Source organism: Heterodontus francisci, chromosome 6 (assembly GCF_036365525.1).
Source record: "Heterodontus francisci isolate sHetFra1 chromosome 6, sHetFra1.hap1, whole genome shotgun sequence".
Taxonomy (NCBI): domain Eukaryota; kingdom Metazoa; phylum Chordata; class Chondrichthyes; order Heterodontiformes; family Heterodontidae; genus Heterodontus; species Heterodontus francisci.
In genome coordinates, this window is record NC_090376.1 from 20,159,547 (window position 1) to 20,182,985 (window position 23,439).

The window sequence follows — 23,439 nt, forward strand, 5'->3', positions numbered from 1 at the left end:
TAATGCAGAAAGGGAAGATGTTGAAGGGTAAATCATTCATTCCAAAAATGAACCTGTTGACCACCTTAAAACAATATGACGGCATATCCGGAGTGGAGTTCCTCTTGTTTTATCAGTGCAATCTGGGTGAATTTGGCTGAACCAGCGCAAAAGATTTGGGAATTTTACATGTAAGTTATGTCAAGCATAAATCAAATTTCTGTGATCTTCAACACTAGTTGGGAATTCATTTTGCCTGAAGCCAGCCCCCACAAAATTGGCCACGACCCAGATCAAATTCATCACGTCAACTTTCAAGGAGGGTCTCAAATTATGCTCATTTTCTGAGGTACGTTTTTTAAAAAGTTTCTATATGTTCAAAAGTACTTTATTGACTGAGAAACTGACACCTGTACACCAATGAAGCTCGTAATTGGTTCACTGTAAATTCTTTTGTCATTTTCAATGATTTTAAAATCCGGTTACTCGCAGATGAAGAACAAGTTGAAAATCATAGAATGGTCACAGTACAGAAGGAGGCCATCCCCCTGTAATGTTCGTGTCGGCTCTCTGCAAGAGCAACTCACCTAGTCCCGCTCCCTGCTTTTTTTCCTGCAGCCTTGCAAATTTGTTCTCTTCAAATAATATTCCAGTTCTCTTTTTTTTTTTAGGCCTCAATCGAATCTGCCTCCACCACGCTCTCAGGTGGTGCATTCCAGATACGAATCACTCGTGTTTTTTCTAAAAAAATTTCCACATGCCACATTTGGTTCTTTTTGCTAATCACCTTAAATTGGTGTCCTCTGGTTCTGGATCCTTCTCCCAATCGGAACAGTTTTACCCTATCTACTCTATCCAGATCCCTTATGATTTTGAACACCTCTATCAAATCTCCTCTCCATCTTCTCTTCTGCAGTGAGAACAGCCCCAGCTTCTCCAACCTATCCGTGTAACTGAAGTTCCTCATCCCAGGAACCATTCTCGTGATCTTTTTTGTACCCTTTTATAAATGCCTTAACCTTCTTCCAAAAGTGTGGTGCCCAGAACCGGACACAATACTCCAGTTGAGGCCGATCTAGTGTTTTATGCAGATTCACTATAACCTCTTTTTTTTGTTTTGTACACTCGGCCTCTATTTATAAAGCTTAGCATCCCATGTGCTTTCTCAACCTGCCCTGTAATTGTCAATGATTTGTGCACATATGTCCCCAGGTCCCTGTGCTCCTGCACCCATTTTAGATTTTACCCTTTAATTTGTTTTGCTTCTTCTCGTTCTTCCTACCAAAATGAATCATTGCACTTTTTTTTTCTGCATTGAATTTCTTCATTTTCTTTTGTGATAAACCCGTTAACAGTGCTAGATTACCACTCTTAAATACATCAAGGTTTTTAATGGAAAGGAAAATAGAATAAACCATTAGGTTCTATTGGGCTGGTTCATGTAAGATTTTATGTTTGCAGTTATACTAATGCATTTTAGAGCAAATTTGAATCAAACCTAACCAGAGAAATTTCGAGCACAATTTGCAGCCCATGTCAGCTCTGGCTCAGTTGGTACCACTTTTGCTTCTAGGTCATAAGGTCTGGGTTCCAGGACTTCAGCAGAAAAATCAAGGCTAGCCCACCAGTGCAGTACTGAGGGAGCATTGCACAGTCGGAGGTGCTGTTTTTTGGGTGAGACATTAAGCTGAGACCTCATCTGCCTGCTTGGCCGGATGTAAAAGATCCCAAGGCACTGTTTTGAAGCAGAGCAGAGGAGTTATCCCTGGTGTCCTGGTCGATGTTTGTTTATGACTCAATCAGCATCACGTTAACAGATTATCTGGTCATTATCACATTGTACTTGTTAGGCCTTCATGTGCGCAAATGCAACTCCCGCATTTTCTGCACTGCAACAGTGACTACACTTCAAAAGTATTTCATTGGCTGTAAAGCACTGTGGGATGTCTGGTGGTCATGAAAAGCGCTATATAAATGCAAGTCTTTCTTTTCTTTCCTAATTGCCACCTAACCTGATTTTTTTTTTTTCTGTCTGACATCCTGCTGTCAAATTTCCAACTATGAACTAACCTGAACCACCTCTTCAAAGTCTACTCTTTGTTGCTTTGTTAAACCACATCCTAAGTCTGCGGTGCATTTTTGTAGGTTTCTCTAAGTAATTGAGTTTCATCTTCTAGTGTACAGTGAAGTTCTAGGGGGTGGGGGCCATGTGCTAACATTGTATCACAACAAGGTGTATGTAAGACCTATTAGTTACTCCGGTTGTTCTCAAACTGGGATCTGCCGACTTTTTTTTTTCTATGGGGTTCTGTGACCAGGCCAGCCTTCCGGATGGGTGATATGCATGATATTGCAGGTCACCATGATCAAGAGTAGGCAAGTGAGCGGTGGCTGGATGCATGCTCTGTTCTCCCCAAGACTCCTGCTCTCCGCTGCTCCCTTTGTGTTCCTGCTCTCTACATGCTCCTGCCAAGGATAGACAGACTCTTCAGTGAGAAGCAGGCACACCCACCTCATTGATATCTGGAGGTAAATATCTGTTTTCTTAAAAGTGTTATTGAAACACACTTTAGATGCAGCAATTTTATATTATGCATATAATATATTTTAGATTTCATGGGGATGGGGTGGCGGGGGGGAGGTGGGGGGGCAGTGTCCATGATTACTAATCCTTTTGAAAAGGGGTCCTTCAACCAAAAAAGTTTGAGAACCACTAAGTTACTGGTCCTATTACTTTGGTCACTTTTGATCCAAGAACCATACTAAAATATACTACTCTGTTCATTTTTTTTTGTCATTTCCTAGGAGAAAAGCAACATTTTCAAGACCAGCTGGTTTTCTGATTGGGCAAGATTGGGTGCGTCAACTGAGATAAAATCGTGTCTGTGACCATTACAAATATTGTACAGGATGCAATTTGCTGCACTCAAATTGAGACAATCTGATGCCTGGAATGCAAATAAACAGAAATTAATAAACCTGAGAGTCTGTGGCAGCACACACTTAGAGGGGAGAATTGTATCTTTATTTTTTAATAGCTCCCCTTTTACAAGTACTTTAAAATTAAGAGTGGCACAGCTTCTGGCAATATATTTTTGTCCAGCTTTGAATGCAGAGGTGGGAACACCAATGTGACCGATATTGTCTTTGAGGACTGTAGTAGATCACAAATTCACAAGACTCCTACCCTGTCAAATTCCAAGGATTTATAACACACAGCAATTGAGTACAGAATAGTTCCATTCTTATCAGATCCACAATAAGATTAGTGTAACACCACAAATATGAGACTGTGTACACAATTAGAAGGAAAGGACATTTATATAGCACCTTTTGTTTTGGAATGTACAGGAGCTGATGAATTACTTTGGAAGTGTAATCAGTGTTTTGTTTTCCAAAAATATACTTTATTCATAAGAAAAATTACAAAACTGTTCAAATTTGACATTTCGGAAAGTCCTTCGATTCAGAACATGAGTTGCCTCACAATCCTTGCCATTCCATTTTATATGCAATGTACATTGGCATTACATAGCAAAAACATATTGGTGTATACAGCCCAAGGGGTTTTACATGGATTCCAACCCCTCAGTATACTATGGCAGGAGGGCCTTACACAGTGGCCTTTTCCCATTGATCCTTTGTGGCGGCTGCCCCAAGCTTCAGTGCGTCCCTCAGCATGTAGTCCTAGAATGTGCCAGTCTGCAACACTCGGTCGTGGACAACTCTTTGCGCTGGAAGACCAGCAAGTTTCGGGCAGACCAAAGAGCGTCTTTCACTGACTTGATGGTCCTCCAGCAGCAGTTGGTTTATCTCTGTGTGCGTCCTTGGGAACAGTCCGTACAGCACAGAGTCCTGCAATGCGGAGCTTCTCGGGATGAATCTCAACAAAAACCACTGCATCTCTTTTCACACCTGCTTTGAAAGGAACATTCCAGAAGGAGGTGGACAACGGTCTCTTCCCCACCAAAGCCACCTTTAGGGCAGCGTGCGGAGATGGTGAGATTCCAGGCATGCAGGACGGATCTGACAGGGAGGGCCCTTCGTCCCACCAGCCAAGCTGCATCTTGGTGTGTGTTTGAAGTTGTGGCGATGAGGCATTCTGCCAAATGAGTTTGACAGTTTGCTCAGGGAACCATATGACAGGATCCACCATCTCCTTTTCCCGCAGAGCCTTGATGACGTTATGTGCAGACCACTGCCTGATGGATTGGTCGAAGGTGTTTTTCTGCACACACTTTTCCACGAAGGACAGGTGGTACGCCACAGTCCAACTGAATGGAGCGTTCCACAGCAACGTGGCCATACCCATCCTTCAGCACCGGAGACAGAAAGAACCTCCGTACGTAGTGACACTTGGTGTTTGCGTACTGGGGTTCTATGCACAGCTTTATGCAGCTGCACGCAAAGGTGGCCATCAGGATGAGGGTGATGTTGGGTACGTTTTCTCCCCCTTTTATCCAGAGGTTTGAACGTTGTGTCCCTGCGGACACGGTCCACTTTCAATCTCCAGATAAAGTGGAAGATAGCTCGGGGGATCGCCATGGTGCAGGAGTGGAGTATGGCCCAGACCCGTGCGACGTACTGTAACAACATGAGTGCCTCACACCTGATGACCAGGTTCTTAGCCGCAATGGAGAGAGAATGCTGCTTCCATATGCCCAGTTTCTGTTTTACCATGGCTAATCGGTGTTGTAATGCAGGTAAATGAAACAGCCAATGTGCACGCAGCAAGGGCCCACAAACAGTAGTGAAATAGTTATTCCCATTTTGGTGATGTTGATTGAGATATAAATGTTTGTGCCATGGGATCACTTTTGCGCCTATCAGTACAAAAAAGATAGAGCCTCAGTCTGACGTCTTGTCTGAAAGACAGCACCTTTTGTCAAATGCAACAGTTGTTCAGCACGTAGCCTAGTGAGGCTTGAACCTATAATCTTCTGGCTGAAAGTTGAGTGTGCTATCAACTCGACCAAGCTGATTTAATAAGTAACTTCACTGGAATTTCATCTACATAATTGTATTGTTGTCTAGAGACAATTGTCAGTGTCATAAATACAAAAATTCTTCTGAATTATTCATAATAAGGGTATTTTGTATCATCTACTATAGTTCTGCAATATATTTAATGTATTGAATAGTAGACTGAAACTTGGGTTCTGCTTCTGTGGTCAACTCCTGGCACTCTCCCATCAGCCAGATAGGGAAGCTTGTCAGAGCAGGAGTGTGTGATCCGAATTATAAATAACTTTTTGAAAAAGCTGCATTAAATGCATTTCAATTAAAACCGTGGTGGTCCCAATTGGAGTAGCAAGATTGCATAGGATTAATAAGTAAATGTTAGCGTGGCATAAGCACTCTTTGTTCCTGGAACTACATCTACGTGTTTGGAGGTTTCCCTTACCCCCTTCTCAGACAATTATTCATGTAAGTGCGAATGTTCAGTTCTTGAGGTGGGTGTGAATATGTAGTAAGAGACGTTTTAGAACAAGGATCACAGAAAATCCATACTTTACTTCAATTTCAAATTGGTCAAAACTACATTTCTGTATCTATCTTGTATTTTCAATCAGTCCGAAGGCAGCTATTGTGTTCGTACAGCCACCTGCCCATGTCACTGGGGATTGCCAATACACAGATTTGGTCTTCCAGAAAGGCCTTTCTTACCTGCGACACATTCTGCTATCTTCTGAGGGAATCTATCTTCAGACACTTAGATTGCAGGCCAAGGTGGCTTCAGGGTGTTGAGGGCATGCTGCGTGTTCAGTCAGATAGACCCTCTATGTAACATGTCCCCTTCCACTCCTCTACGTGGAATTCATTTCACACCTCCCACTGAACACAACTGCTCAAACACCACTCGTGGGTGGTTAAACAACTTTTATATATTTTGTTTACTGCTATCACATTTTTCAAACAGCAAAGTCTACAGATTATTTGCACACTATAGATAAGCAATATTAAACGAAATATTAACCTGATGACTTGGCTGCTTAAAGCAGTGAGTAGTTGATACGTACAGACTCATTGGTCTGAGGTTGATTCTTCAAGCTGTGGTTACCATATAGATAACAACAGTCATTACAATTAGCCTCTGACCCCCTCAGATTTGACTGGAAGATGTGCTGAGGATCCTGTTCTTGATCACGAGTTACTGCTTGATGTGTGGATGTTGGGTGAGCTCAGGCCCGCATGCATACCCTGGCAACATTGCTCTTGAACAATGGCTTCAGAGTGCAGTACCAGGGGGTTCCTGTCACTCGTGGAACTTTAGCCAGTTAGTGCTCTGGGGAAGTTTGCACTCGCCACCTCCTCGAGGACAATTTGGGATGAGCAATAAATGCTGGCCTCGCTGTCCCTTGAATGAATGAAGAAAAAAGTCTGACAAAACCTTTCATCCTAATGTGAATAGACTGTATTGTTTTGACAATTGTTTTTTTTTAGTGCTACTGCCTCTCTAGAGTCAACTGGGTATAGTTAAAACAATTTTTTTAATTCACACAAATGATTTCATTGGGGCCAGGTCACAATACACCTGTCAAATGCATAAATTACTGTGGATAAGACATTTCCTCAGTCATTCAAAAATCACAGACAAATACAGTATCTTGCATGCTTGGATATACGAATTGAACAAAAAAGAATAATTCTAACACTAAAAGTTTAATGGAGGAATCTAATTAAGTTGGCTTACTTAATTACTTGATTCAGGAGAAGCTTCTTTATCCAGAGATTATTCAGATTATGGAACTTGCTACCACAGGGAGCAGCTGAAGCGAGTAACATGGTTGCAGTTAAGGGGAAGCTAGGCAGACACATGAAGGAGAAAGGAATAACATATATGCTGATGGAGTTAAATGAAGTATGGTGGAAGGAGATTTATGTGGCGTATAAACACTGGCACTGACCAGTTGAGCTGAAAGGCCTGCTTCTTTGGTCTATGTAATGCTCACTGATATTTAATAAGCCCAGGTCCTTTGGGGGAGTGAGCCAAAATTTAAGACCAGATTGAATTAATGTGCATGTTTCCCTTTTCACCAGACATCACACTAATACTGACGATCTGCTGCTAATAAATGTAACATGTTGAAATTCGGGACCTTTTTATCCAGGGCTCCCCTCTTACTGCATGCAATTACTGATACAGTCTTCAAGGATTTCCCTCCTTGACTTTGCTAGTTTTCTTTAGTCTTCTCTTTCTGATGAACACAAATAAGACGCTCAACTGCCCCCTCCCAAAACAGTGTATTACAAAATAAAACAAGTCGTGCAAAGATTCACATGTCCGAGAAAGAGTTGATTTTTTTTTTTTAAGGAGAGGTGGCGGGAGAAAATCAGCAATAAATAAAATAAATGGTGGGGTGGAGGTAAGCAAAATCATACAAGTTCATTCTTTATCAGAACCGGCATTCTAAGAACACTGACAAGTTTGCATTTGCCCCTCTGCCAAGTGCCTTCAAGCTACTGTGGCAGGGCTAGAAAGCTTTAGTTACAGCATAGTTAAGGAGCAGTTTGGTGTGAATTGAAGAGGCAGTATGGAGTCGACAGTCAGCCAGACTGGATAGCTACTGGCATTCCAATCAGAACCAGCTGACTTTTTTATTTTCTGCCAGTCGATCAGTATCTCACATTTTGATGATTAAACGCATGAGTCACAGCCTAAAATTCTGTACACTCAACTTTCTACAGAATTGTAGCACTTTACAGCACAGAGGAGGCCATTTGGCCCAACATGCTTGTGCCGGCTCTTTGAAAGTGCTGTCCAATTTAGTCCCATACCCCACTGTTTTCCCCACAACACTGCAAATTAATCCTCTTCAAGTACTTGTCGGATTGCCTTTTGAAAGTTTCCATGGAATCTACTTCCGCTACCCTTTTCAGGTAGTGCATTCCTGATCATTACAACCCCCGTGTGAAATAAATTCTCCTCATTTCCGCACCCCCCCCCCCTCCTCCCCCCCGCCCCTCATTCTTTCCAGCTCCTCCGGTCGCTCCACATAACTGAGGTCCCACATCCTGTTATCACCCTGGTAAATCTCCTCTGTACCCTTGCCAAAGCCTTGACATCCTTCGTAATGTGTGGTTCTTAGATTTGTGCACAATACTCCAACTGAGGCCGAACCAGTGACTTATAAAGATTTAGAATGACTTCCTTGTCTTTGTGTTCAATGTCGCTATTTACAAAGCCAAGTATCCCTTATACTTTCTCAATTACCTTTATCAACTTGGACTGCCACGTTCAAAGGTTTGTGAATATATACCCCCAGGTCCCTCTGCTCTCGCACTCCTCAAAATAGTATAATTGTGATGTCATTCCCTCCCCATGTTGTTCCAGTCATAGTAATCACTTCACACTTATCTAATTAAAATTGTGTCTGCCCATTTCACCAGTCTCTCTCTCTCTCTCTCTCTCCTCGTGATGTCTGCTACTATCCTGCTCGCTATTATAGTGGCAAGTTTTGTATCATACGCAAACTTTGAAATTCTATTCTCTATACACATGTGCAGTGTAATTTACCAATTTCATGGTGTCTGAAAATTGTTTCTCTGTAAAGATATCAAAAGAATAAAGAAAGACTTGCAATTATATAGTACCTTTCATGAACTCTGAATGTTTCAAGGTACTTTACGGTCAGTTAAGTACTTCAAAGTGCTGTAATGTTAGAAACGCACCAGCTGAATTGCACACAGCAAGATCCCACAAACAGCAAAGCGATCATGACCAGATAATTTGTTTTTAATTATGTTGGTTGAGGGATAAAGAATTACCAGGAAACCAGGGTAACACCTGCTCTTCAAATAGGACAAGGGATCTTATTGGATCTTATATATCCATATAAGAGAATTAGATTTATATCTCATCTGAAAGATGGCACCTTTGACAGTGCAGCGATCCCTCAGTGCTGCACTGCAGTGTCAGCCTAGATTATGTATTCAAATCTTGGGAGCGGGACTTAAACACGCAACCTTCTGTCTCACAGGCAAGTGTGCTATTAACTGAGCCACGACTGACCCTGCTCGTTGTAATAAAAGCAAAATACTGCAGATGCTGGAAATCTGAAGAAAAAAAACAAGAAATGCTGATAATACTCAGGTCTGGCAGCATCTGTGGAGAGAGAAGCAGAGTTAATGTTTCAGGTCAGTGACCCTTCAGTTCTGATGAAAGGTCAGTGACCTGAACGTTAACTCTGCTTCTCTCTCCACAGATGCTGCCAGACCTGCTGCGTATTTCCAGCATTTCTTTGTTTTTATTACTGCACATTGTAATCTCTCTAATATTACAGTATGCAGGCCATTTATCATTTGAGTGTGGTGCACATTTCTCCCACACCGACCTCCCTCCTGTCAATGTCCTCTCCCACCCCCCCTCCCACTAATTGTTGTTAGGAAAGGGAGAAAATTGATGGGTAAAAAGTGCAGAACAAATGAGTTTTTAATCTGCTGGCACTGAAAATTTGAATTTCTGTAGCCATCTGATTCTAGGCTTGAAGCACTTTCAAACTGGTTGGATGGTTGCTGAAATGCTGACTTGCATAAGATGCATAATCTAATCATTATGGCACAGAAGGAGGCCATTTGGCCCATTGAGTCTGTGCTGATAGAACAGGTAGAAGCTTTGTTTGCTTCTCCAAAACAGCCTGAAGTACTTCATTCATGAAAAAGCTGAGAGGACCAGTGAATATCCCAATGAAAGTGATCCGGCAACTATTGAGAGTGGATTGAAGAAAGCAAATGTTTACTCCTTTTTGTTTTCAAGAAAAGGTAGCAAAAGTAGTGACTCGGGTTAACAAAGCCCATAAGAAATACAAACCCAGCACTGGGGCTCATTTCTATAGGAATAGAATTTAAAAGCAGAGATTGTATGTTAAACTTGTATGGAATCTTGGTTAGATTACCCTTGGAGTGCCATGTGCTGTTCTGTTCTCCAAATTACAAAAAGGATATAGAAGTACTGGAGAAAATGCAACAACAAAAAAATTACACATGATATCAGAACTGAGAGGGCACAACTATACAATAGTGTGCAAGTTCTAGTCACCGCAGTACAAAAAGGAGATTGCAGCTATTGAAAGGATACAGAAGAGGTCAACCAGAAATATTGAGGGGTGGAGGCATTGGATCGTGATGAGCAATTAAGTAAATTGGGCATTTTCGCACTGGAAAAGAGAAGGTTGAGGGGTGATATGATGGTTGTTTTTAGTATTCTAAAGGGGCTCAAACATGCCAACTATGACCAGCTATTTCACCTTGTCCAGAACAGTAGAACCAAAGACATGGCCTGAGCTTGAAGGGGGGGTAAATTCAAAACTCATTATTTCAGTGATTTGAATGGTCAGACTATGGAACAGGCTTCCTCGGGAGATGGTGGAAACAGTTGGTATTGATACCTTCAATTTCAAGTTAATTTTCTTTCTGAAAATAGTATTTTGGGATACAGTATATGAGTAATTTGAGCTATGGCGTGGTAAATGCAGCATTGCTTGGGAGAAACGGGTGACTTTGGACCTTTGGTTCCCAAAGCTGTCCTCCTCTGGCGGTTTCTTCATGTTATGCCTGGGTCTGTTGTAAATTAATTGATAGAGAACTGAGAGCATAACAATTGTGTTTGTGTTGTTTCACTTGTGTTCAGGAAGGGTGAGCGGTATTTTCAGGGACTGTTGACAGGTTATGTGACAGTCGTTTGCTCGTTCGTTCTTTGGTGTCATCTCCTTCCCAGAAGGTTAACTGCTATGGATCTTCACCTGTGTCTGTCCTGTTATTTTTGACAGTGAGTAGTAAAAAAAAACTATCCTTGCTTTTGCAACACAACACCCAGCGATAGAAAATATGAATAAGAGTCAGATGAGATGGGCTACATAGAACATGTCATGGTTTAAATGACCGTTATACTTGCCCTCACAAGGATCAAGTTCTGGACTGTATGTGATTGGATTGTTCTGTAGTCATATCTGGTTATTTTGATGCTCCACATGTGATGGCATGTATGATGGCATTAAGAGAGCCCTTGGGCCAACCATCAAGAAGATCGCCCCCCCTCAAATCTAAATCAGGGGACACAATCACTGACCAACGCAAACTAATGGACCGCTGGGTTGAGCACTACCTAGAACTGTACTCCAGGGAGAATGTTGTCACTGAGACTGCCCTCAATGCAGCCCAGCCTCTACCAGTCATGGATGAGCTGGACATACAGCCAACCAAATCGGAACTCAGTGATGCCATTGATTCTCTAGCCAGCGGAAAAGCCCCTGGGAAGGACAGCATTACCCATGAAATAATCAAGAGTGCCAAGCCTGCTATACTCTCAGCACTACATGAACTGCTATGCCTGTGCTGGGACGAGGGAGCAGTACCTCAGGACATGCATGATGCCAACATCATCACCCTCTATAAAAACAAAGGTGACCGAGGTGACTGCAACAACTACCGTGGAATCTCCCTGCTCAGCATAGTGGGGAAAGTCTTTGCTCGAGTCGCTCGAAACAGGCTCCAGAAGCTGGCCGAGCGCGTCCACCCTGAGGCACAGTGTGGCTTTCGTGCAGAGAGATCGACTGTTGACATGCTGTTCTCCCTTCGTCAGATACAGGAGAAATGCCGCGAACAACAGATGCCCCTCTACATTGCTTTCATTGATCTCACCAAAGCCTTTGACCTCGTCAGCAGACGTGGTCTCTTCAGACTACTAGAAAAGATTGGATGCCCACCAAAGCTACTAAGTATCATCACCTCATTCCATGACAATATGAAAGGCACAATTCAACATGGTGGCTCCTCATCAGACCCCTTTCCTATCCTGAGTGGCGTGAAACAGGGCTGTGTTCTCGCACCCACGCTTCTTGGGATTTTCTTCTCCCTGCTGCTTTCACATGCGTTCAAGTCCTCGGAAGAAGGAATTTTCCTCCACACAAGATCAGGGGGTAGGTTGTTCAACCTTGCCCGTCTAAGAGCGAAGTCCAAAGTACGGAAAGTCCTCATCAGGGAACTCCTGTTTGCTGATGATGCTGCTTTAACATCTCACACTGAAGAGTGTCTGCAGAGTCTCATCGACAGGTTTGCGGCTGCCTGCAATGAATTTGGCCTAACCATCAGCCTCAAGAAAACGAACATCATGGGGCAGGATGTCAGAAATGCTCCATCCATCAATATTGGCGACCACGCTCTGGAAGTGGTTCAAGAGTTCACCTACCTCGGCTCAACTATCACCAGTAACCTGTCTCTAGATGCAGAAATCAACAAGCGCATGGGAAAGGCTTCCACTGCTATGTCCAGACTGGCCAAGAGAGTGTGGGAAAATGGCGCACTGACACGGAACACAAAAGTCCGAGTGTATCAAGCCTGTGTGCTCAATACCTTGCTCTATGGCAGTGAGGCCTGGACAACGTGTGTCAGCCAAGAGCGACGTCTCAATTCATTCCATCTTCGCTGCCTCCGGAGAATACCTGGCATCAGGTGGCAGGACCGTATCTCCAACACAGAAGTCCTCGAGGTGGCCAACACCCCCAGCTTATACACACTACTGAGTCAGCGGCGCTTGAGATGGCTTGGCCATGTGAGTCGCATGGAAGCTGGCAGGATCCCCAAAGACACATTGTACAGCGAGCTCGCCACTGGTATAAGACCCATCGGCCGTCCATGTCTCCACTTTAAAGACGTCTGCAAACGCGACATGAAATCCTGTGACATTGATCACAAGTCGTGGGAGTCAGTTGCCAGCGTTCGCCAGAGCTGGCGGACAGCCATAAAGACAGGGCTAAAGTGTGGCGAGTCGAAGAGACTTAGCAGTTGGCAGGAAAAAAGACAGAGGCGCAAGGGAAGAGCCAACTGTGTAACAGCCCCGACAATCAAATTTTACTGCAGCACTGTGGAAGAGCCTGTCACTCTAGAATTGGCCTTTATAGCCACTCCAGGTGCTGCTCCACACACCACTGAGCACCTCCAGGCGCTTGCCCATTGTCTCTCGAGATAAGGAGGCCAAAGACATGTGATACGAATTCTTTGTTGCAATGAAAACACCTCCGTGAGGGATGTTAGAGTGGCTCCTAACTCTCTTGTGAACCTCCAATTATAGTCAATTTTCATTTGATATTGGCAATTCTTCGTAATACACAATTCCATTTTTATCAATGTTGCTTAATTTGGACTTAGTGCTAGCAATGACGTGCCCTTGTAGGTATGGATTGTAAATTTACACCCCAGCTTGATGCACAGTCATAATGCAAAAATAATCAATGGTATTGATCACATCAAGGAAAGGGCTGGCAGTGCTGTCGAATAAAGTGTACTCAATTTTTGCTACCTAGTGCCATTGCTGAACTCTCAGTTCAGGTTTGACTGTCTTCATAAAAGACCTGAACATCAGGCACAGGGAGAATCCTCTTTCATTTTCTGTGACTGGGCAAGAAAACGGGTTACAAAAGTGAAAAGCCAAGTGGCCCTTCCCATGTATTCTTATTAACCAAGAAATCAACAGAGTAACTTTTTTGTTTTTCACCTCCCCCTGCCTTCAGGCATATGCACCATTTCAGAGCTGAGGGAATGACCATGACCTTAGAAATTTGACAAACTCTAGATTCTTTTAACAAATCTGTGCTGCTTGTCTTTGATTATCCCATGCTTAAGAATAAATTGGTCTCCATTTATGGAGTTTTCCCACAACTAACCTTAGACTAAGAAGTCGTTGTAAGAGGGGAGATGATTAAACTGGGAACTGTAGATCAGTATTACGTTGGCTACCATCTAGTCTCCGAGTACAATTCACATATCTAAGGACAATTGAAAAATTGGAGTTAGAGATTCTGCTATCTCCTCTCTGACTTCCTTTCACAGCCGAGAATGCTGGCCACCAGAGCTGGGTTCTTAAAGTAATGAATTCTAAACTTTTATTGAAGCAAAGCAATAGAAATAGCCTGTAATATGTGGTAAATTTGGGAAAGCTGTTAGTACTACGTTAGTATGCACTTCAACAAAAAAAAAGCTGGAAAATGGCTATCTGGTAGTATTTAGGGCTATAAGGAAAAGTACAGATAGTGACACTTGAATGCTATGTGGAACATGACGACCCCTATGCTGCTTAGACCTTAATGTCACACTAAGGAAGGAACTGGTCTGAGCGAATTAAGAGGATCAAAAGCAAAATGATGTGGATGCTGGAAATCTGATAGGGATTCATAAGATATTAGATATTCTGGAGTTTTGCATGATTTACCTTTCAGAAGAAACAGAAATTTGGAAGAACCTTTCCTTGGAGACTGCTCTGAGTCTATAATAGGTTGTACATGGTCTACGGGAGCAGGGGCCTTATAAACTGCAATGGCCCTTTCCTGCTTTCTTAAGAGTTCTTGTAATTGTTTTGTAGTTTGGAACTAGCAAGTGTGCTGTTAAGATTCAGACTTCACCTCTCGTTGCAGCATCAGATCCGTGCTCTTATAGTGGAAGAAAATCGAATAATTAACACTAACTCAAAGGTTGCTAATTATATCTCACTCTGTAGTGGATCTTCCTCACAAGCGGGCACAATATAGAATCTCCATTCACTATGCACAATGCTCTCCACTCACTGTTACACAACTGCTCTTGAACTTTCACTTTACGACCTGATTTTAATACGGATAATTTGGATGTTCACAGCAATTAATTGCTTTGGCACACTGATTAAAGTCTTTGGCAATTAGCCCTGGCCTTTTAATAGAATGAATCACCTTAAAGCCTTATGGCTCTGACAAATGACATAATTGCTTAAAAGTGTGCAGTGGGTTTTCGACAAAAGGTTTGACTTGTAGTCTCTATTTTTAATTTTAAACGAAGACAATTAATACTGGATAATCCTGTGCTGCAACTGGCTCCAACCTTTTAAGCCTTGGTGCAAACATGGACTAAAGAGCTGAACTGAGAGTGACTGCCCTTGACACCAAGGCAGCATTTGACTGAGTATGGCATCAAGGAGCCCTAGCAAAACTGGAGTCAATGGGAATCGGGGAAACCTCTCCACTGGTTGAAGTCATACCAAGCGCAAAGGAAGAAGGTTGTGGTTGTTGGGAGGCCAATCATCTCTGCCCCAGGGCATCGCTGCAGGAGTTCCTCAGGGTAGTGTCCTAGGCCCAACCATCTTCAGCTGCTTCATCAATGACCTTCCCTTCATCATAAAGTCAGAAGTGGGGATGTTCACCATTCGCGATTCCTCAGATACTGAAGCAGTCCGTGTAGAAATGCAGCAAGACCTGGACAACGTTCAAGCTTGGGCTGATGTGTGGTGTGAATGTTACATGTCACTTAAGTGCCAGGCAATGACTATCACCAATAAGAGAATCTAACCATCTCCCCATGACATTCAATGGCATTACCATTGCTGAATCCCCCACTATCAATATCCTGAAGGTTACCATTGGTGAGAAACTGAACTGCAGCAGTCACATAAATACTGTGGCTACAAGAGCAGGTCACAGACTGGGAATTCTGCAGCAAATAACCCACCTCCTGACTCGCCAACACCTGTCCACCATCTACAAGGCACAAGTCAGGCGTGTGATGGAATACTCTCCACTTGCCTGGATGGGTGCAGCTCCAACAACACTCAAGAAGCTCGACACCATCCAGGACAAAGCAGCCTGCTTGATTGGCACCCCATCCACAGCCTTAAACCTTTACTCCCTGCAATACAGAGACACATTGGCAGCAGTGTGTACCATCTACAAAATGCACTGCAACAACTCGGCACGCCTCCTTCAGCAGCACCTTCCAAACCCATGACCTCTTCCAACTTGAAGAACAAGGGCAGCAGACACATGGGAACACCATGATCTGGAAGTTCCCCTCCAAGTTACACACTGTCCTGACTTGGAACTCGATTGCCATTCCTTCACTGTCACTGGATTAAAATCCTGGATTTCTCTCCCATACAGCACTATGGGTGTACCCGCACCACATGGCCTGCAATGATTCAAGAAGGCAGCTCACCACCACCTTCTCAAGGGCAATTAGGGATGGACAACAAATGCTGGCTTTGCCAGCGATGCCCACATCCATGCAAGAGAGAAAAAAAAAGTACTTTCTTGGCTGATCACTCACTAAATATGCAACAAAACCGGAATAGTCAGGGAGGGGATGGGGACGGGTACTATTCTCTGTGATTTCCTATATTCTGTAATCACCAAAAACAATTTAATTTTGTGAGTCATGGGAGAGTTATGGTGTAATTTCTTCAAAACTGATCTCGTGGTTACCACCATTTTTCATGCCATTCAGGCTCGAGAATAGTTTCTTTTTCGCGCTCTCGTCTGTCCCTCCACCTCTTTTTTTTTTTTCTCTCTCTGCCTCTCTCTCTCTCTCTGCCTCTCTCTCTCTCTCTCTGCCTCTCTCTCTCTCTCTCTGCCTCTCTCTCTCTCTCTCTGCCTCTCTCTCTCTCTCTCTGCCTCTCTCTCTCTCTCTCTGCCTCTCTCTCTCTCTCTGCCTCTCTCTCTCTCTCTGCCTCTCTCTCTCTCTCTCTCTCTGCCTCTCTCTCTCTCTCTCTCTGCCTCTCTCTCTCTCTCTCTGCCTCTCTCTCTCTCTCTCTGCCTCTCTCTCTCTCTCTCTGCCTCTCTCTCTCTCTCTCTGCCTCTCTCTCTCTCTCTCTGCCTCTCTCTCTCTCTCTCTCTGCCTCTCTCTCTCTCTCTCTGCCTCTCTCTCTCTCTCTCTGCCTCTCTCTCTCTCTGCCTCTCTCTCTCTCTCTCTGCCTCTCTCTCTCTCTCTCTCTGCCTCTCTCTCTCTCTCTCTGCCTCTCTCTCTCTCTCTCTGCCTCTCTCTCTCTCTCTCTGCCTCTCTCTCTCTCTCTCTGCCTCTCTCTCTCTCTCTCTGCCTCTCTCTCTCTCTCTCTGCCTCTCTCTCTCTCTCTCTGCCTCTCTCTGTCTCTCTCTGTCTCTCTCTGTCTCTCTCTGTCTCTCTCTGTCTCTCTCTGCCTCTCTCTGTCTCTCTCTCCCTCTCTCTCCCTCTCTCTGCCTCTCTCTGCCTCTCTCTGCCTCTCTCTGCCTCTCTCTGCCTCTCTCTGCCTCTCTCTCCCTCTCTCTGCCTCTCTCTCCCTCTCTCTGCCCTCTCTCTCCCTCTCTCTGCCTCTCTCTCCCTCTCTCTGCCTCTCTCTGCCTCTCTCTGCCTCTCTCTGCCTCTCTCTCCCTCTCTCTCCCTCTCTGTCCCTCTCTCTCCCTCTCTGTCCCTCTCTGTCCCTCTCTGTCCCTCTCTGTCCCTCTCTGTCCCTCTCTGTCCCTCTCTGTCCCTCTCTGTCCCTCTCTGTCCCTCTCTGTCCCTCTCTGTCCCTCTCTCTGTCCCTCTCTCTGTCCCTCTCTCTGTCCCTCTCTCTGCCCCTCTCTCTGCCTCTCTGTCCCTCTCTGTCCCTCTCTCTGCCTCTCTCTGCCTCTCTCTGCCTCTCTCTGCCTCTCTCTGCCTCTCTCTGCCTCTCTCTGCCTCTCTCTGCCTCTCTCTGCCTCTCTCTGCCTCTCTCTGCCTCTCTCTGCCTCTCTCTGCCTCTCTCTGCCTCTCTCTGCCTCTCTCTGCCTCTCTCTGCCTCTCTCTGCCTCTCTCTGCCTCTCTCTGCCTCTCTCTGCCTCTCTCTGCCTCTCTCTGCCTCTCTCTGCCTCTCTCTGCCTCTCTCTGTCTCTGCCTCTCTCTCTCTCTCTCCCCTCTCTCTCTCTCTCTGCCCTCTCTCTCTCTCTCTCTCTCTCTCTGCCTCTCTCTCTCTCTCTCTCTCTCTCTCTGCCTCTCTCTCCTCATGCGCTCTGACTCCTTGCTTAGCAGGACTGTTATTTAGTTTGCTTGTGACTAATATAATGACTCTAATCATTTTGTAACTATTTTGCATGACAAAAATATATTCATGGCTGTTCTGCACTTAAAAAGTTAGCATTGCTTTCAAGAGAAAGTGTGCAGCTCCTTTTTAAATGGTTGGAAAGTCCCTTTGTTGTACACAGGCAGTACCAGTATTCCAAAGAGGAAGTATGTAACCTATCATATAACTTGCTTCACAAAAACAGGTTTATTATTATACCAACTTTGAGTATAAACTGCCAAAACAGGTTTTTTCTTATTAAATGCAAGTAACTTATGTTAATATTAACAACCACTTGCATTTATATAGAACCTTTATCATAGTAAATTGTGACAAGGTCTTAACAGGGCCATTAGTAAACAAAATTTGACATCGAGCCACATAGAAAGATATTAGGGCAGCTTAGTTTTGAAGGAGTGTCTTAAAGAAGAAAAGAGAGGTTTGAGGGGTTTCGGAAGAGAATTCGAGGTTCGGGCCTCAGCAACTGAAGGCACAGCCAGCAATGGTGGGATGAAGCATGTGGGGGATGTTCGAGACTAGAATTGGAAATGCAAAGAGATTACACTCTCGGGTTGTAGATCTGGAAGAGGTTAAAGAATTGGGATTTGCAAAAAAACAAGAATGAGAATTTTAAAATCGAGGCATTGCTGTATTGGGAGCCAATGTATGTCAGAGAACGCACGGTATTCCCAGAATTCCACAGTATTATACTTGAGTTGTACCAGCACTGCCCTTTCCTTTCACTTGCCTTCTTAATCTTTGCCATCTGCCTCCACTCATCCCTAGTTGGATTGTTCTGGCACCACATTTGCAGAGGTCCCAGTACCAAATTGTACATAGTATGACTATCTCCGACCCCGTTCTACGTGTTATACCATGACCTTTAGGGCGGCACAGTGGCGCAGTGGTTAGCACTGCAGCCTCACAGCTCCAGGGACCCGGGTTCGATTCCGGGTACTGCCTGTGTGGAGTTTGCAAGTTCTCCCTGTGTCTGCGTGGGTTTTCTCCGGGTGCTCCGGTTTCCTCCCACAAGCCAAAAGACTTGCATGTTGGTAGGTAAATTGGCCATTATAAATTGTCACTAGTATAGGTAGGTGGTAGGGAAATATAGGGACAGATGGGGATGTTTGGTAGGAATATGGGATTAGTGTAGGATTAGTATAAATGGGTGGTTGATGGTCGGCACAGACTCGGTGGGCCGAAGGGCCTGTTTCAGTGCTGTATCTCTAATCTAATCTAATCTAATCATTGCCAAGAATGAGATCTCTAAGATTGGTGATCAGTTATGAGGATAGAATGAGGAAAGTAACATCTCTGGTGATCTTAGAGTTGTACAAGACTTAAACTCTATATAAAAAAAAACAAGTAAATTCTGAAAATTGCTTTCAATTAACTTGCAAGGGTAGGACGAGAAATCACATGTTTAGTAAAAAGTAATTTTTTTTTAGGATGAGCGGTGGGAAGTTCAAGTGATTAACATGTGGAATGGACTCTCGATTGGGAAGTGGAGGAAAAAATTCTCCAGGTCAATTGAGAGCCAGTTGGATGTTGCAATGTGGGGAATTTTTGGGTTAACCTGGATATAGGAATGAAGAAAGGATGAATGAGCTTTCCTCATCTGTAATTGTGCTGTGATTTTGCACGATATATCAGTTAAAAGGAAGAAGGGAGTATGTTGGTCTAACCTATAAAAATGACTCCCTCATTGCCCATTATCCATCCATATGAGGCACATATATTGTGTACGTTAATTAATACTAGCTCCATTTCTAATATGGGCAGAAGCCATGTTTGAGGACTTCCGTTAAGACCACACTCACATTCTACCTGTAAAGTGCAAGTTATTGCAGTTGGGCTACTCTCACTTCCATCTGCTTCAGCAAGAGAAAAGGTCCCTCCTTGCTCTACTCTGTTGGCCTTAAGTGAGAGAAAGAGAGGGTTAAAGGCCAGGAGCTGGAGGCCTCCAGAAAAGCTGAGAACTCTGACCTATGTAGAAAGTTGAACAGCAGAGTTGGCGACACTAACCCACCTGACTAGCTCCCAGCCCCCATGTTTCTGAATAATTAAGAGCAAAACAAAACCTGATTTGCTTCTACTGCAGTCAATGGCACATTGGTTTCCCCCCCTACCCCCTCTCCACCCACCCCGGTCCTGTGCACTCTTGAGTTGTGCCCGTCCTCCCCTCTCCCTACCACCCCGCCTTAGCCCCAGCATAACAGCACCTGATATATTGCTCCTGTTGACGTGTGCACACTATGCCCCCCAACCCCGCTTCCCCACAATTGCTAACTCTGATTAGATTTATTCCTGGAGGTGGCATCACGTCACCTCCCGCCTCCAAGCAACCCGCCCAGTCAAACAGCACTGATTCCCATCTCCGTTTTTTAATATAATTAATACGCAAAAGTGTGCAAAAAGCAAACTTTTTTAAAAATTACTTTTCTCCAGGGTTGCTTGCAGCAGAGACCAAGAGATTAATCTTTAATTCTTGGAGACTCCAGGGCAATCCTGGAGAGTTGGCAATGCTAGCCCCATCCCCTCCACACCCATGTTTCCAAATAATCCACCCATCTGTTCATATCATCGCAGCTAATCATCAAAAATTAAGCATAGAGATTGCATAGTCTCCAAAACACTTCTAAGCTCTATTATTATTAGGGTGGAAACCCTGAAAAGGAGATGTTGTTACAACTTATCGAATATGTGCTAGTGTGGTCATAAAATGTTTATTTAAAAAGATACATAATTTTTTTAATAAAGGACAATGGATAGTTCCTATTCAATCGCTGATATTGAAATTGATATACGAAAAGATGAGGAATAAAAGTTAAGATTTAAAATGCTCCAAGATTTGGTTGCAGTCAGTGCGTGACTGCAATGAGTGAGTGCGAGGCTCTCGAATGCTGCTATTTCCAATCTTGCCTTGCACCACACTCAAACACAGTTAATGGAGAGGCACAGACTAAGATAAACATGGCCAGTCAAACATGTCGAAGTGGGAAATCCGCAACAAAACATAGAAAATGCTGGAATCACTCAGTAAGTCAGGCAGCATCTCTGCAGTGAGAAACATAGACTTAGCGTTTCAGGTCAATCACCTTTCGTCAAGAGTTCTGACAGAAGGTCATTGAGCTAACAAGTTAACCCTACGTTTCTCTCTTCACAGATGGTACCTGAAGGTGACCAAGATCATTTCAGTAAGTACAGTACCTATGGCCTCGTGTGAGGAGCACATCAAAACGAGCAGGAATAGGCAATTTGGCCCCTTGAGCCAAATAGATAATGGCTGATCTGATTATAGCCTCAACTCTACCTTCCTGTCTACCCACAATACCTATTGACTCCCTTATCAGTCAAGCATCTATCAAACTCAGCCTTAAAAATATTCAATGACCCTGCTTCTACTGCCCTCTGGGGAAGTGGTTTCCACAGACTAATGACCCTCAGAGAAAAAATTTCTCCTCTCCATTTTAAATGGGAGATCTCTTATTTTTAAACTGTGACCCAAGTTCTTGTCTCTCCCACAAGGGGAAACATCCTGTTAGCATCCATCCTGTCAAGTCCCCTCAGGATCTTGGATGTTTCAATAACTGTTCTTTGTTCTTTATTCCGATTCTTCTCATTCTTCCAAACTCCAATAGATACAGGCTCACACTGTCCAAACTGTTCTCATAAGATAACCCCTTCATTCCAGGAATCAGTTGAGTGAACCTTCTCAGAACTGCTTTGCATGCAATTATATCCTTTTCAAAGTGACTCCTGAAAACAGCCCAGCGCCGACATCATCAGAACGCTTGCAGATTCACACATGCACAGAACGGACCCTTGCTATCAGTATACGCAGCCTACATCGGCACCCGGCTTGCCAGGACTAATTCGCGCATGTGCGAGGAAATTTCATCCCATCCTGCAATGTCTGCTTGCTGCTCCCCGCCTCGCCACTTCTCCCTGCTCAGCCGCTTGCTCCCACTTCAACCCCCTGCCCCCACCACCTACCTGTGGGCCATTCGCTCCTCGCTTCACTCCCCCCACCCTGACCCACAGGAGCAGGGAGGGGAGTGGGGGGGAGCGAGTGGCGAGCAGATAGGTGCGGGAGGCAGCAGTGAAGAGAAGCGCAGGAGCAGGGTGTTGTTGGGGGTGGAATGGAGGCAGAATTTGCAGCTGCTGGGGATTTGAGTTTCATTTGATTTTTGTGATAAATTGAGCAGTGCCATCTTTATTACTGGCAGCTGACAAAACGTCAGACAGTGACATTTCAGTGGAAGAGGCTGCATTTGTACATGTGCAAGTACTGTGCTGCCTAATGGTTGTGTTGTCAGCAAACGCAGCCTACCCTTTTTCAAATAAGGGGACCAAAACTGTACACTGTACTCCAGATGTAATCACACCGATGCTCTGTACATCTGTAACAAAACTTCCCTACTTTATATTTTTATATTTATTTAGAGATACAGCACTGAAACAGGCCCTTCAGCCCACCGAGTCTGTGTGCTGACCAACAACCACCCATTTAAACTAATCCTACATTAATCCCATATTCCCTACCACATCCCCACCATTCTCCTACCACCTACCTACACTAGGGGCAATTTTACAATGGCCAATTTACCTATCAACCTGCAAGTCTTTGGCTGTGGGAGGAAACCGGAGCACCCAGCGGAAACCCACACGGTCACAGGGAGAACTTGCAAACTCTGCACAGGCAGTAGCCAGAACTGAACCCAGGTCGCTGGAGCTGTGAGGCTGCAGTGCTAACCACTGTGCCGCCCATTATATTCCATTCCCCTTGCAATAAACAAGAACATTCCATTTGCCTTCCTAATCACTTGCTGTAGCTGCATACTAACTTTTTGTGATTCATGTACCAGGGCACCCAAATCCCTTTTTTTTTTTTTTAATTTTTTTAATTTTCTCATTTGTAGGATCACTGGCTGGGCCAGCATTTATTGCCGTCCCCAATTGCCCTTGACAAGGCGGTGGTGAGCTGCCTTCTTGAACCGCTGCAGTCTTTTGGGGTGTAAGTTCACCAATAGTGCTGTTAGGGAGGGTGTTCCAGAATTTTGACCCAGCGACAGTGAAGGAACGTTAATATAGTTCCATGTCAGGATGGTGTGTGGCTTCGAGGGAAACTTGCAGGTGGCGCTGTTCCCATGTATCTGCTGCCATTGTCCTACCAGGTAGTAGAGGTTGCAGGTTTGGAAGGCGTTGTTGAAGGAGCCTTGGTGAGTTGCTGCAGTGCATCTTGTAGATGGTATACGCTGTTGCCACTGTGCATCGGTGGTGGAGGGAGTGAATGTTTGTGAATGGGATGCCAGTCAAGCGGGTTGCTTTGTCCTGGATGGTGTCTAGCTTCTTGAGTGTTGTTGGAGCTGCACCCATCCAGGCAAATGTATTCCATCACACTCCTGACTTGTGCCTTGTAGATGGTTTGCTAACCAATCCTCTATCTGTGCTAATGTGTTGCCCCCTGACATTTAGTAACCTTTTATGTGGCACCTAATCAAATGCTTTTTGAAAGTCCAAATATACCACATACGCAAGTTCCCTTTTATTCACTTTGCTTGTTAGTTCCTCGAAGAACTCTAATAAATTAGTCAAACGTGATTTCCCTTTCACAAAACTATGTTGACTCTGTCTGATTGCATTAAGATTTTCTAAATGCCCTGCTA

The 23,439-nt window shown here is 44.2% G+C and overlaps 1 protein-coding gene across 2 annotated transcripts in view; it reads left to right on the forward strand.

Annotated features, from left to right (window-relative positions):
* slc9a7 (solute carrier family 9 member 7) overlaps positions 1 to 23,439 on the forward strand; it is a 135,126-nt gene that overhangs the window by 14,692 nt on the left and 96,995 nt on the right. The gene's annotated exons all lie outside the window — the stretch shown is intronic.